This window comes from Pelodiscus sinensis, chromosome 18 (genome assembly GCF_049634645.1).
Source record: "Pelodiscus sinensis isolate JC-2024 chromosome 18, ASM4963464v1, whole genome shotgun sequence".
Taxonomy (NCBI): domain Eukaryota; kingdom Metazoa; phylum Chordata; order Testudines; family Trionychidae; genus Pelodiscus; species Pelodiscus sinensis.
The window spans coordinates 21194713-21206972 of NC_134728.1; positions in this window are offsets into that span (position 1 = coordinate 21194713).

The window sequence follows — 12260 nt, forward strand, 5'->3', positions numbered from 1 at the left end:
CACGAAAGCTCATCACCTAATAAACCATCTTGTTAGTCTTTAAAGTGCTGCATAGTCCTGTTTTTTGTTTTAGCTACACTAGACTAACACGGCTATCAGTGTTATAACATCTCTATCAGTGTTTCAAATTGTATCTGCAAAAGGATGAAATATGATTGAAACAGTTTTCTGAACCATCCCTCGCAGCTCAGGGCAGACTCATTTTTAAGACAGTAAAGAGGGGGTTCTAAAGCTTCTGTTTAAGCCTTCTAGTGTGCGACACACATTGAAAATGCCTCTGGAAATCCAGTTTGTTTGGCAATGGAATCCAGCACAAAAGAACTCAAGGCCCAAGTCCACAAAACTTACACATCATAAGTAATCCCATTTTCATTAAGGTTGCAGAACTGGGCCATTGTAGGAATATGGAATAAGATAAACCACCTAATCACAGGTACATGCAAAGCCAATCAGAAACAGAGAGGGGTATGTGTTGTGTGTGTGTGTGTAGAGACAGAGACAAAGGCAGTCACAAAAACCACAGGAAAAGGCAAAGAAAGCAGTAGGAATCAGAGATCAGACAGAGGAGCAGTTGTAGTGTGACACTGAGAGAAAGCTAAGTGAGCTTTTTGTGTTGAATGATGGCTGGAAAAACAAGTTTGGAATATTGAGCAAGTAAACTGTCTCCTGTAGTTTGACTCCTCCTGTGTTCAAGGAAGCAGGATGACTTTGTGTACACTCCTCATAAACACACAGCATTGCATCAAAGAAATTTATAACGCATCACTCCTCTCAGTGAAAACAACCTGCTAGATCCCTAAATACTTAGAGGTCAAAAGAGCTAACCATAATTTTACAAATTTCACTTTCCTCCTACTGGGAAACTATGAACAGACTGATATTTGTACAATGTTTGTTATTTGAAATTGTTCTGACACACGTTATATTGAAGACATTTCCACCTATTGGTTCCTAGCAAACTATTTATTTAACTTAAGTTTTCAACCATTTGCTGTTCCCTAGTCATGCTATGTGATTGGTCACCTAAGTCACACAGTTTGGTTTCTGCTTCATAATTAGACAACTGAATTTCTCATCAACAGGAGAATAGAAATGGATGTTTTAAGAGGTCTGCTTGATGGCTTCCAATCTGAACATAATTGCACATGCATTCACAAGACTTACTTGCCATGAACATAGAAAACAAAAAGGTACAGAATCAATGTACAACATTTCACAGAAAACTAGTTTTAAAAGGTAATGAGCACAGTCAAAGTAAATCTGCCTGTTAGGGTTGTTTTAATGTTTGTGTTTGTGACGGGGCGCCGGTCCCGGCCACACCGGAACCGACAGCACCCCGCACTCCTGAGCCCGCGGGGGGCAAGAGGGAGGCCGGCACTGCTGCGGGAGCACAACCTGTGGCGTCTGGTGGCCCTGGAAACCGCGAGCGTGGACGCTTGCGGATGGCGCCCCTGCTCACATGCCCCGTCTGCACGGGGATAGCCAGGGACGCAGTCGGCACCCGGAGGGGATTCCCCTCCCCGGGGGACAAGAGGGGCGGGGCCAATGGAGGCTGGCATTTTAAAAGACGCCCAGGGAGAGCAAAGGGGGAAGGACGCTCCGGCCGGGAGAGAGGGAAGTCAGAGGCTGAGGGATCGAGGAGAAGTATCCGCTGGCACGGGGGAGGCCTTTGCCGAGGCGGATCAGACAGCGAGAAGGAGGAAGTGACCCAGGACGGAGACGGCAAGCGGCGTCAGCGCGTCAACCCTACCCGGGCGGTTGGTGAGTTACGGGGGAGCCCCCACCAACCGGGCAGCGACCAAGTGCCGCTGCCTTTAGGGTCCTGGTTTGGGACCCGGAGCGAGGGCGGGCCCGGGTCCCCCTCCTTCCTTGCGGGCCTTCCGTAGCACCCTGGGAGAACGAGACTAAAGGAGCCCTTGAACAAGCTCCGGACCTTGCATAGTGACACGGAACGGCAGGAATTTGGTTAAAAGGACACGGTGGAGGGGGCGGTAGGCAGGTAAGCCCCGATGATGACAGGGCTGTAAGCCTGAGGGGCGGCCTGACCCATGACAGTGTTGATAAAACTTAAATAGTCTGTTTTATTTAAACAGGCAACATTGTCCTTAATGTGAATCCATATAAAGGTTGATAATATGCATATGGCATCTGAATAAGATTAATGTCAGTATCTGTGCATGTTTGCATTTGGTTCTTGTGTTAAAGTGGAAACATTTTACAAGTTAAATCCTTGGACTAGTGCACAAACCCATGTACACGTGTGTATTAAATGTTAAGAAGAGTTGGTTGAGAATTTTTGGATGATTTTTTTTGTTGGAAAATGGCAATCAATCAAAACCAAATCTTTCTGCTAAAATATCTCATTTCAATCCAACTTTCATCAACAAGGTTTCTCGAGTCCAGGATGGAATTTCTGATCAACAGTGAAACCCACCTCAGAAATCCAGGCACTCACCTGAGGTGTGGGAGTCTCATATTCAAGTCCCTATTGCCTAATTCAAAGCAGGGTCTTGAATCTGAATCTGCAGATTCGCATGAGTGCATTAACCACTAGGATACTAGCCACTCCAGGTGGGATTCTCTCTCTGTTAAAAGTTTTGAAAAGACTCGATTTTTCCTAAGTTCAGAACAAAAAACATAGAAACCGGGACATTTTCCACAAAACTTTGTTTTCAAGCCAGCCTTAGTTTATAGTGATATAGTAGAGTCTCGATTATCCGACCTAAACCGGATTGGAAAATGGTTGCATAGAGGAAATGTCAGAGAAAACGGAATACTAATAAAAAACACGGGTACAAATATGTATAAACTCAATTTATTACTAATTCTAAGGAAAAAATAAAATGGAATGTTCCAACAAACAAAAATAAAATTTACAACACTTGTGTGAATATAAAAAAGTTTCATTTTTTAAAAAATGAGTGATGGGAGTTGTTTTTGGGCGTTCTTGCTTTTCTTCACGGCAAGATCACACCAACGTCTGAACAGCAGTAAGTATGTGACGGTCGCTTCCCTCTGTTGCTCAACGTAAATTAGTGCTGTGTTGAGAGCCATCACTCCCTCACTGTGACTCAATCTGTCTACTTTCTCTAGTTTGAAAATATCATCTTCCATATTGTCATCATCACCACGATTCACAAGGTCAATTAAATCTTTATCAGCCAGCTCTTGTTGATCTTTTTCCATCCGTTCCTGTATGTCGTCATTGCTTACATCTTCACAGACTGGTATCTGTTTCAATAAGTTTAAAAGATTTTCACAAATTTCTTGACTTCGTTCTTCTTTATATTCATCTTCATTTATTCTGTTTTCGTCATCCGTAAGTATTTTTTTCCATGATCTTGCCAGTGGTTTTTTTCCCAATTTCTTCCGAAGCTTGCGCAACCCAATAAACAACATCTTTTAGGTTTATTTTTTTCAATTTATCAAGCATGCTATTTCCATCACCAATAACATCTATAAGTGATTTAAGAAGCCGACGTCGATATTTTTTTTGAAAGCTTCAATAACACCCTGGACCATAGGTTGGCACAATGAGGTGTCATTTGGTGGTAAAAAATCACTCTTATGTCCCCATCCTTCACTTCGTCTACGTAAGGATGAGATGGCGCATTATCAATAACCAAAATTGCTTTCCTTTCTAGGTTTTTTCAATTCAAGAATCTTTCTACTGAAGGAATGAATTCATTATAAAACCAGCTTCGAAAAATTTCAGAACTCATCTATGCTCTCTTTTGGTTGCTGTACCAAACTGGCAGTGCTGTGGGAGCTATATTTTTGAAAGCATGTGGATTTCTGGATTTTACTATTAAAGCAAGTTTGAGATTATGGTTACCTAAGGCGTTACTGCGGGCAAAAATGGTCACTCTTTCTTTGCTTCTTTTATAGCCAGGAGCTGACATTTCTGCACGGGAAGCCAGAGTTTTTGATGGAAGCATTTTAAAATTTAAGCCCGTTTCATCACAATTGTATACCTGTTCATGCGATAACCCTTCATTATTTACAAGAGACAGAAAATGTTCTCTAAATTTAATAACTGATTCAGAAACTGCTGACAACTTTTCTCCGCAGATGTTGAGCTGTCTCACTCCATAACATTTTTTCCAACGATCTAGCTAGACTGTACTAGCTGTGAGGTTGGCTTCTCCTTCATTAAATTCGTTGTGAAATACCAGTGCTTTTTCTTGTAGAATAGGCCCAGTTATTGGCATGCTGTTTTGTCTTTGCTATGTAAACCACAAAAACAAAGCTTCACTCACCTTTTCGTACTAGCATTTTTTGTCTTTCTTTTTTTCAGACCTTCATTTGAAGCCCTGTCAGAGCACCATTTTTCAATTTCATTTCTTTTTCTCTTCCAATCACCAACAGTAACATGCCCCACACCATATTCTGACATTACTTTTTGCATAGTTTCGCCTTTATCTAGGCTTTGTAAGGCTTCAAGTTTTTGTTCCATTGAAACAATTACTTTCTTTCTTTTTTCACTTGTCATGCTGATAAATAAATTTCAATCTACTTTGGCGTCACCAAACAAAAGCACGACTGCACTCCTGTGCGTGGTGTGGGTGTTTGGTGCTAATTGTGATTGGCTGTTGTACATGCTGCGTTCTTATTCATCAATTTGTCACGTTGGCGGGCAGTATGTGATGGCAGGTGGTACATCAGATAAAACAGAATGTTGGATAAGCGGCGGTCGGAAAAATCGAGACTCTTTTGTATCTGATCAAATCAAGGGCTCACTTTTGAGTTCCGGACATTGGGAGTACACACTGAGAAGCCTCTATCTTCTTACCACAAGTGAGTTAAAATACAGCATTTCTTTTTGGTTCCTACACATAGGGCTCCTCACAATCACTCCCAACACATTTCACTTCTGAATTCTGCCTGCTATGTCATAAGACCAGTACACAACTTGAATAGTTAGTTGTTCAGAGAAATATCATGATAACCTGGAAAGATTCAGTGTGATCCATTATTGAGAGCAGGTTAAAAATATCGGAGTAATATTTTCAAAGTCACATTCATAAATATTCATCGAAATCATATTTTAATTTGAAATTAGAATTATTTGTGCACCACTGGAAGTACTAGTGTACTCCTCCCCTCGGGGAATAGACCAATACCCTCTCACATATCAAATAACCAAGAGACATGGCTTGAATGCTGAATCATCCCCATTAACTCACCGAGTGAAAATTTCAAAAAAAATATTCACTGAATACATTCCAATAAGCACTACATTTATGGAAACCACATTCTGCTAAATTTGTTGAATAAAGTATGTGTGGTGAATTGCCTACTCACCATTGCTTATCGAGTGTAATACAAGTTAGGATCTTAAACTCTTAAAGCTTTCCCAGTGGACCAACAAAACATCTGTCACAGCATTCAAGTATCTCCACTCAAGGTTCATACAAAGCATCCTTTGCTGAAAAGACAAAGGCAAAACCTCCCACAGTCTCTAGAGAATTCTGTCTAGTTTGCTTTCAATCTTCTTCCTCCAAGTCCCCATCTCTGGAAGACAAAGGGGAGGAAATCTTCTCCGTGATGCTAGTGTGAATGTAGCTTCGGCCGTTGAGTCTCCATGGAGACAATGTATATTTTCTCTTTGCATTGTGATGAAACCATCCCACATTGAATACATAATCACAGGAAATGAAAATCTTATTCCATCCTGGAATATTGCAGGAGCAGAAATCAGAAATGAAGAGAATTCTTCATCACAATGAGTGGACTTGGATCAGTTTAGCCCTCATTCATGATCAGTGTCACCTAAGAAAAGACTCACAAGCCCAAAGTCACAGTTTAAAATTTGTCTGCTTAAAGGATCTTATTTTAATATATTAGTTGGTAAAGAATAACTAGATATTCAGATGACATCACAAGGAAAGAAAGAGAGACTTAGCTATGGAGAATTAAAGGCTATCAGGCCTATCCAGCTTTTCCACCACTCTGAAATATTAATACAAGTTTAAAATTCTTTCATAATTGCCAGGCACAGTTGCCTCTTTGTGTGATATTTCAGATGAATGCATCTGAAGGCTTCTTAATAATTTCAATTCTGCTGTATTATAAAGAAATTTTAAACATAATATGTAAAAGAAGGATCATTTCACCTTTTCCTTATGCATTTCTCGGTTAACCATATGCAAATATTCCAAAAGACAGTCACACAATACTACTCTCTCAAGTTTGTTTGCTCATTTCATTGTATTACACAATCTTTCAATTTAAATATTGGGGAAGTGAAGCAATTAAAAAACACCACCTATAGAAGTTTATGTCAGAAACACAACCATAGGTCATCACCATATAGCAAAGGTTACAAAGTATGTTAACCTGGACTTGATCAGTCATGCAACCATATTCCTGAACATCACTCCACAAACTCATCTGCTGGAATTTCAAGAAACAGGAAGCTAAATTGTCTTACAAGAACTTTAGAATTGCAATATAAAACAAATCACAAATATTAAAATATAAGAAAATACAATGTAAGGTGATGCTTCCCAACAACAATATAACCTTAACTCTTCCCATGTTTGCATGCTAGTACTTTACTATATCACTGTTTTGTGTGTGGAATGTGTAACCTCACATGTCCTGTGCAAAACACAGGAAAGTAATTTAGAGACATCTCCTGATGCACTCATAGCTCTTGCTCCGTGGTTGTGAAGTTAGAAGCAAGAAAGAGCAGCTTAATGTGTGCAGCCTCTCTTTCAAACAGAAGGGATTGCTCTTGGGGGGAGTGGTGCTATGTAGGGAATTGCAAGGTGTATTAATAAAAATCTCAGTTTGGAGTTGTGATATTTACTTTAAGAATTGCACCCTTTTTTGTTCAGAATTGATAAAGTATTAAGAATGCGCAATGCTTCGCAGTACATGAGAATAGATAAGACTTGCATTGGGTAAGTCTAGGAAAACCCAGGATCTATTTTACAGAAATGAAGAGGATTCTGCTGCCAGTAATAAAGTCTGGAGGTGGAAATGTAGGGCAGGTCTACACTACAAAGACAGGTCATTCTATGCTATACAATTGGAGTTATATTAGTAGAGTCACTCATATCAACATAACTCAGGTCTACTCACAATGGGGGCTACGCTGCGGAGGGACAGACAGAAAAAACTCTCCCATTATTCATTTCGTTCTGCTGGAATACTGGATTCAACAGAATCATTGGCAATCAATTTACTAGGTCTTTATTAGTCTCACTAAATTGACCATCGGTGGATCGATTGCTGCAGTGTCAAGCCAGCCCATAGTGCAGACAAGCCCTAAAACCAAATATCCAAAGTTGATTTAATCTAAGAACCCAAACCCCTTTGTTTCTTTAGATTCTTTTGTTCATTGGGAGTATGTCTACACTGCAAGTAAACACCCACAGCTGGTCTGAGTCAGCTGATGTAGGCATACAGGATTCAGCTTCAGGGACTGTTTAATTGCAGTGTAGGCTTTCAGGCTCCAGATGGAGCCCAAACTATAGGACCCTGTGAAGGGGGAGGTCCCAGAAGTCAGGCTCCAATATGAGCCAAAATATCTACACTGTAATTAAAATGCTCTTTAGCCTGAGCCACGTGAACCTGAGTCAGCTGATATAGGCTAGTCTTAGGGGCTTCATCCAAAACTTTTTATATATTCTGGATCAAGCCCATGCAATGGGCACCACAGAAGTTAGCATTTACCCACACTTACCACATACTGGTAGCTGAAATACCACAGTGTTTTCTTCTCCTAAGCATCTCTGCTAACTGTACAGATGCAACGAGGAGTCATGTGGCACTTTAGAAACTAACAAAAAATATATACAGGATCATGAGTGTTCGTGCGCAAAACCCACTTCATCAGAACTTGACTGTATAGATACAGGGAACCTGGGTCAGGAGAGCATAGGAGAGCTGATGTTCCTACAGTGCCACCATGAGGCCATGCCAAGCCACAGCCAGCACTGTGGACAATAGGCTTGCAGGAAGTACCACCCAAGGGAGACCAGAGTGACAGTGTCCTGAGGCTCTCTAATTAGCCAATCACCTATTTAATCCAAGATCACGCCCCAGGAAGTTCTCTGGTCAATAATACAAACTTCTGGCCTGGTATAACACCAGACTTCATCTTGTCTCCTGATTTCTGGCCACCAAACACAGCCTGACTCGAGTCTGGCTCTACCTCAGGTCTCCAGTTCTGTCTTGACTCCCAACCTGATTCCAGCCTGACGCTTCCTCTGATCTCCAGTCTCCGATCCCTGCCTGATTTTGACCCTGACTCTTCCTTATTGAACCTAAGTCTACCAATTCCTCCAACTACTGCTCACTGACTTCTGTTCCTGCAGCCCAGGTGTGACTGTTCAAACAGACTACCTATGCACACCCTGCCAGTAACACTGTGCGGTAATTCTTGGTTCATATTTACTTTTGAATGGCCACCTGAATGGCTCATTTTTCTGTGTCTGCATTTATCAACTGAAGAGGAAAATTTAAAAAAAAAACGTTTTTGTTTTGTTATACTTTACTTTAAACTTACATCTAAAGGTTTAGTATAGAATTTTCTTTTTCCCTACTCAGTTTGCTCTTCTTTGTTCAGCATCCATCTGGGAAACTGAGACTGATTACAGCACCGCTATGATAAGTTCACCCCTAACAGCCTAGTGTTGGATGTGCCAAATTGTGATCAGTGTTAGTAACATTGTCTACTAGCCAAAGCAGGGCAAAGGGAGTTAGGAGACCCGAATTCCCTTTCCAGCTCTGTCAGTTGTTACGTAACACTGAGCAAGTCATTTAAAATTCTCTATGCCTCAGTTTCACCAGCTGCAATTTTGTAAAGCACTTTAAGACCTTGGATAAGTCACTTTATAAAAGGAAAGCTTTGTAATTCAAACCTGGAAAACAGACAATGTTATGTAGTTAGCACCTTATACAGTGTGTAGTTAAAATTTCTGTGTGGTATGTAATGTATTATTACTGTTTAAGTTTGCAGAGAAAAGGTTCCATATTGTGCCAAATGTAACGTCCTGATACCTACATTCCTTTTCCTTTGAGTTTCCCCCAAAACTTCCATTGATTATGGTCTTTCTTTATACCCTTTTCCAAAACAATTGTGCATGACACTTTGTGCTGCTACATAGCTGCTGTGTTCCATTCTAGAGGGCAGAACAGGAGTGTGTGAGCATGTATAACCTCTGTTTCTCAGTTGTAAGGTGCTTTGAGATCCTTTGAATGACAGGCAATATCACATATACACATAAAATTATCACATTTATCTTTCTGTAACAGAATACTTCTAATAGTCGTAGAAAATGGACACAAAGAAATAGTCTTACCATGGTCAGTGTGAGCCTCTGAATTAATTAGATTATTAAAGAGTAAATATTTCTTAAAGTTAACCATTTCAGTTGCCTACTATTTGTTTCCTTACTAAAGAAGGCCATAAAATTATGACTGAAAAATAAGATGTTGCACAATTACTTTTGTATCTCTACAAGGACAGAAACCTTGCAAACACTTTTCTTTACAAGTCAGACAAGCTGCAAAGTTTGACAGGGTAAGGAAACTAAATCACTCATACCCGCAAAACATTTCCTCTATTCCAGTCTCCTTCTCCACCCCCAGCTTCTTTCTTGTTTGTATCATATAATTAATATAATAACTTGTCATCTAACATAGCCAAGAGAGTGATAACCAATAGTGAAGAAGTGACTCTAGACAGCAATAAAATGTACTTTAGCAGCATCTATGAAGAGCTTTGACCCTTAAGCTTTTTAAGTAAAAGGATACCACTTAGGTTTTGAAACTAAGGGTGTGTGTAGGACGAGGTGTGCTGCAGTACTCCCTGGTTTGAAGTGGTTTCCATTGTATCCAGGGTTTACAGTTCAGTTCAATGGCTCTCTGTGCCCCCACTATGCAAATAGTTCCAGCATTCCTGGGATACCCTGGCTTGCCTAAGGTGCATTTCTATATGCTTTGCACCAGTTTAAGAGGTGGTCTCATACTATACCTTGCCAAGGAAGCTAAATCAAATATGAAGAGCTTCATATAGGGAAACTATATTGGAACACTGTAGGGTGGAGTTTTAACTGAGCCTCTGATAAGTTCCCACTTGAATGGGTCAGAATTTCATGAAATCTGTACCTTCACTTTATGGGGCAGATGGCATAAATGGGAGTAGTCCCATTCTGTTGATATCAATAGACCCATGCTGTTTGACACACCTGTTTAAAATCTAGCACTGTGAGTGCAAGCGCTTGTTAACTTTATCACCTTGAACACTCAGGTAGTAAATGCTGGTGTATTTGGGGCCAGATAAAAAGTCCTCTGACATCAAAAGAAGTCTTTCCAATAACTTTGGTGGGTGTTGGATCAAGCCCTAAATATTAGCATTCACATATACAGAACCAAATAATTAGACTGATGGTTTTGTGTTTTAATTTTCTGTAGTTAAAACACCTAGCAACAATGGTAGTAAATTCTACACAGAGTTAAATTTTACTCAGTTTTCTTTCCTCATATTCCATCTGCTCCACTAGATACAGTTCACAATATTTTATCTCCCTTGGTGACAGATATTATTAAATGATATATCCTGATTTATATCCCACTCCATTTCCTTCTAATTTTGTTCCATGCTTCATTCAATTTGTTAGATAGCCAGCTCCACATAAATATACTAAGGTTTACTACCACAATGTCATCTTAATGGATTTAAATATATCTGGGAGAAAAGAGGTTTGCAGAAAAAGGAACAGTTTAAATCTCAATATTTAAAAGAGATGGTAATTAATGAAGAATGGTGATATGGACATGGTAGCGCCTTTCCATACCATGCACAAGTTACCAATACACTAATCAGAGATGCATTTGGGAGAAAGGATTTCGGCTTCTTGGAAAAAATAATGAAAAGATTATTAGCAAGAATTAAAGTAACTACATGCAAAATAAAGAATCCCAAGTAGAAATGTACTTGCGCAATGTTTTGTGTAAAAATGTTTGAAAATGATGAGTCAAGATAGCCTGTGGGTTATGCACAACAATGACGATGCCTGTACAGTATGCATAATGGCAATGTCTTTCCTTAGACTTTTCCACTGAGTAGTTAATTGACTGACATGCCTAGACATTGCTACAGCAAGGGGGCTTAAAACTGCTTTGCTTAAGCCTGCTTTGCTTAAGCCAAACCAAGCATGCACTAGACTTTCTGCCCCACCATACTGCACATGCTGAGGTGCAAGGCCTCTGTCCAAAATGTCCTGAATTTACCCTAACCTGCATTGACTGGACTAGCGGCATCCAGTACAGTTACATCATGTTATTCTAAAGCAATCAATGGGAATGTGGTATTTCCCCAGCAGTAATAGACACTGTTTTCTGGAGCACTACCACTAATGTATAATGCTTACTAGTAATTAAAATGCAGAGGTCAAAGAGGGAGCACTTACTAGCAGTTAAAAGTACAGGACTAGGAGTCAATACATCTTGGTTCCGGTCCATGCTCCATCACTCTCACTGTGTGACCCTGAACAAACCAGTTTCCCCTCTCTGTGCCTCCATTTCCCAGTCTAAATTGAGAGGGGTTATATGACTAAGTACTAGATTCACAAGAGGCTTTGATGCCTAACTGCACCTTAGATGTGTAATTCTAAAATGTATGCACCACTAACATTCCCAAAGTCCCCAACCAGCTGCCACATAACCCTGTAGGTGCCTAAAATCTCTGGATGCCTACATTTCCACAATTAAAGTCCCTGAAATGCCCAAATTTCGGCTGCTGGGCATGCACACAGCTGCCTCTATCCTGACACCACCCAATGCTTAAATTCATACCTATGCCTCAGCAGGATTCACACTATTCTTGCCTAACCTGCCTGCAGGCCTGATCTAGCAGGCTTGCTCAGAACATGCCTAAACCCCTACAAAATATGGCAGGTGAGGTGAGGGATCTTAGAATATGGATCCACTGTATTGACCTCACCACTGGGCTGTTCTGAAGCAGCTGTCTCCATTTCCCTTTTAAAGCTGTTCCATGGTGTGTAACTACTTAAATAGTCATTTGACCACAGAGTCAGAATGATTTTAAGGCCCAGTGGTTAGGGATCTGACCTGAGAGTTCACGTTCAAATCTCAGTTCCCCATCAGGAAGAATCAGAGGTGAAAGTAAGGTGGTGCAGCCCACTGTGTCACACTGGTAAGAGCCAGTTGGGGTGCTCTGCTGCCGGGAGATGGGGGAGGAGGTTGTGTGCTTCCAGCCAGGCTCTCAGGGTTCTCCTGAAGCA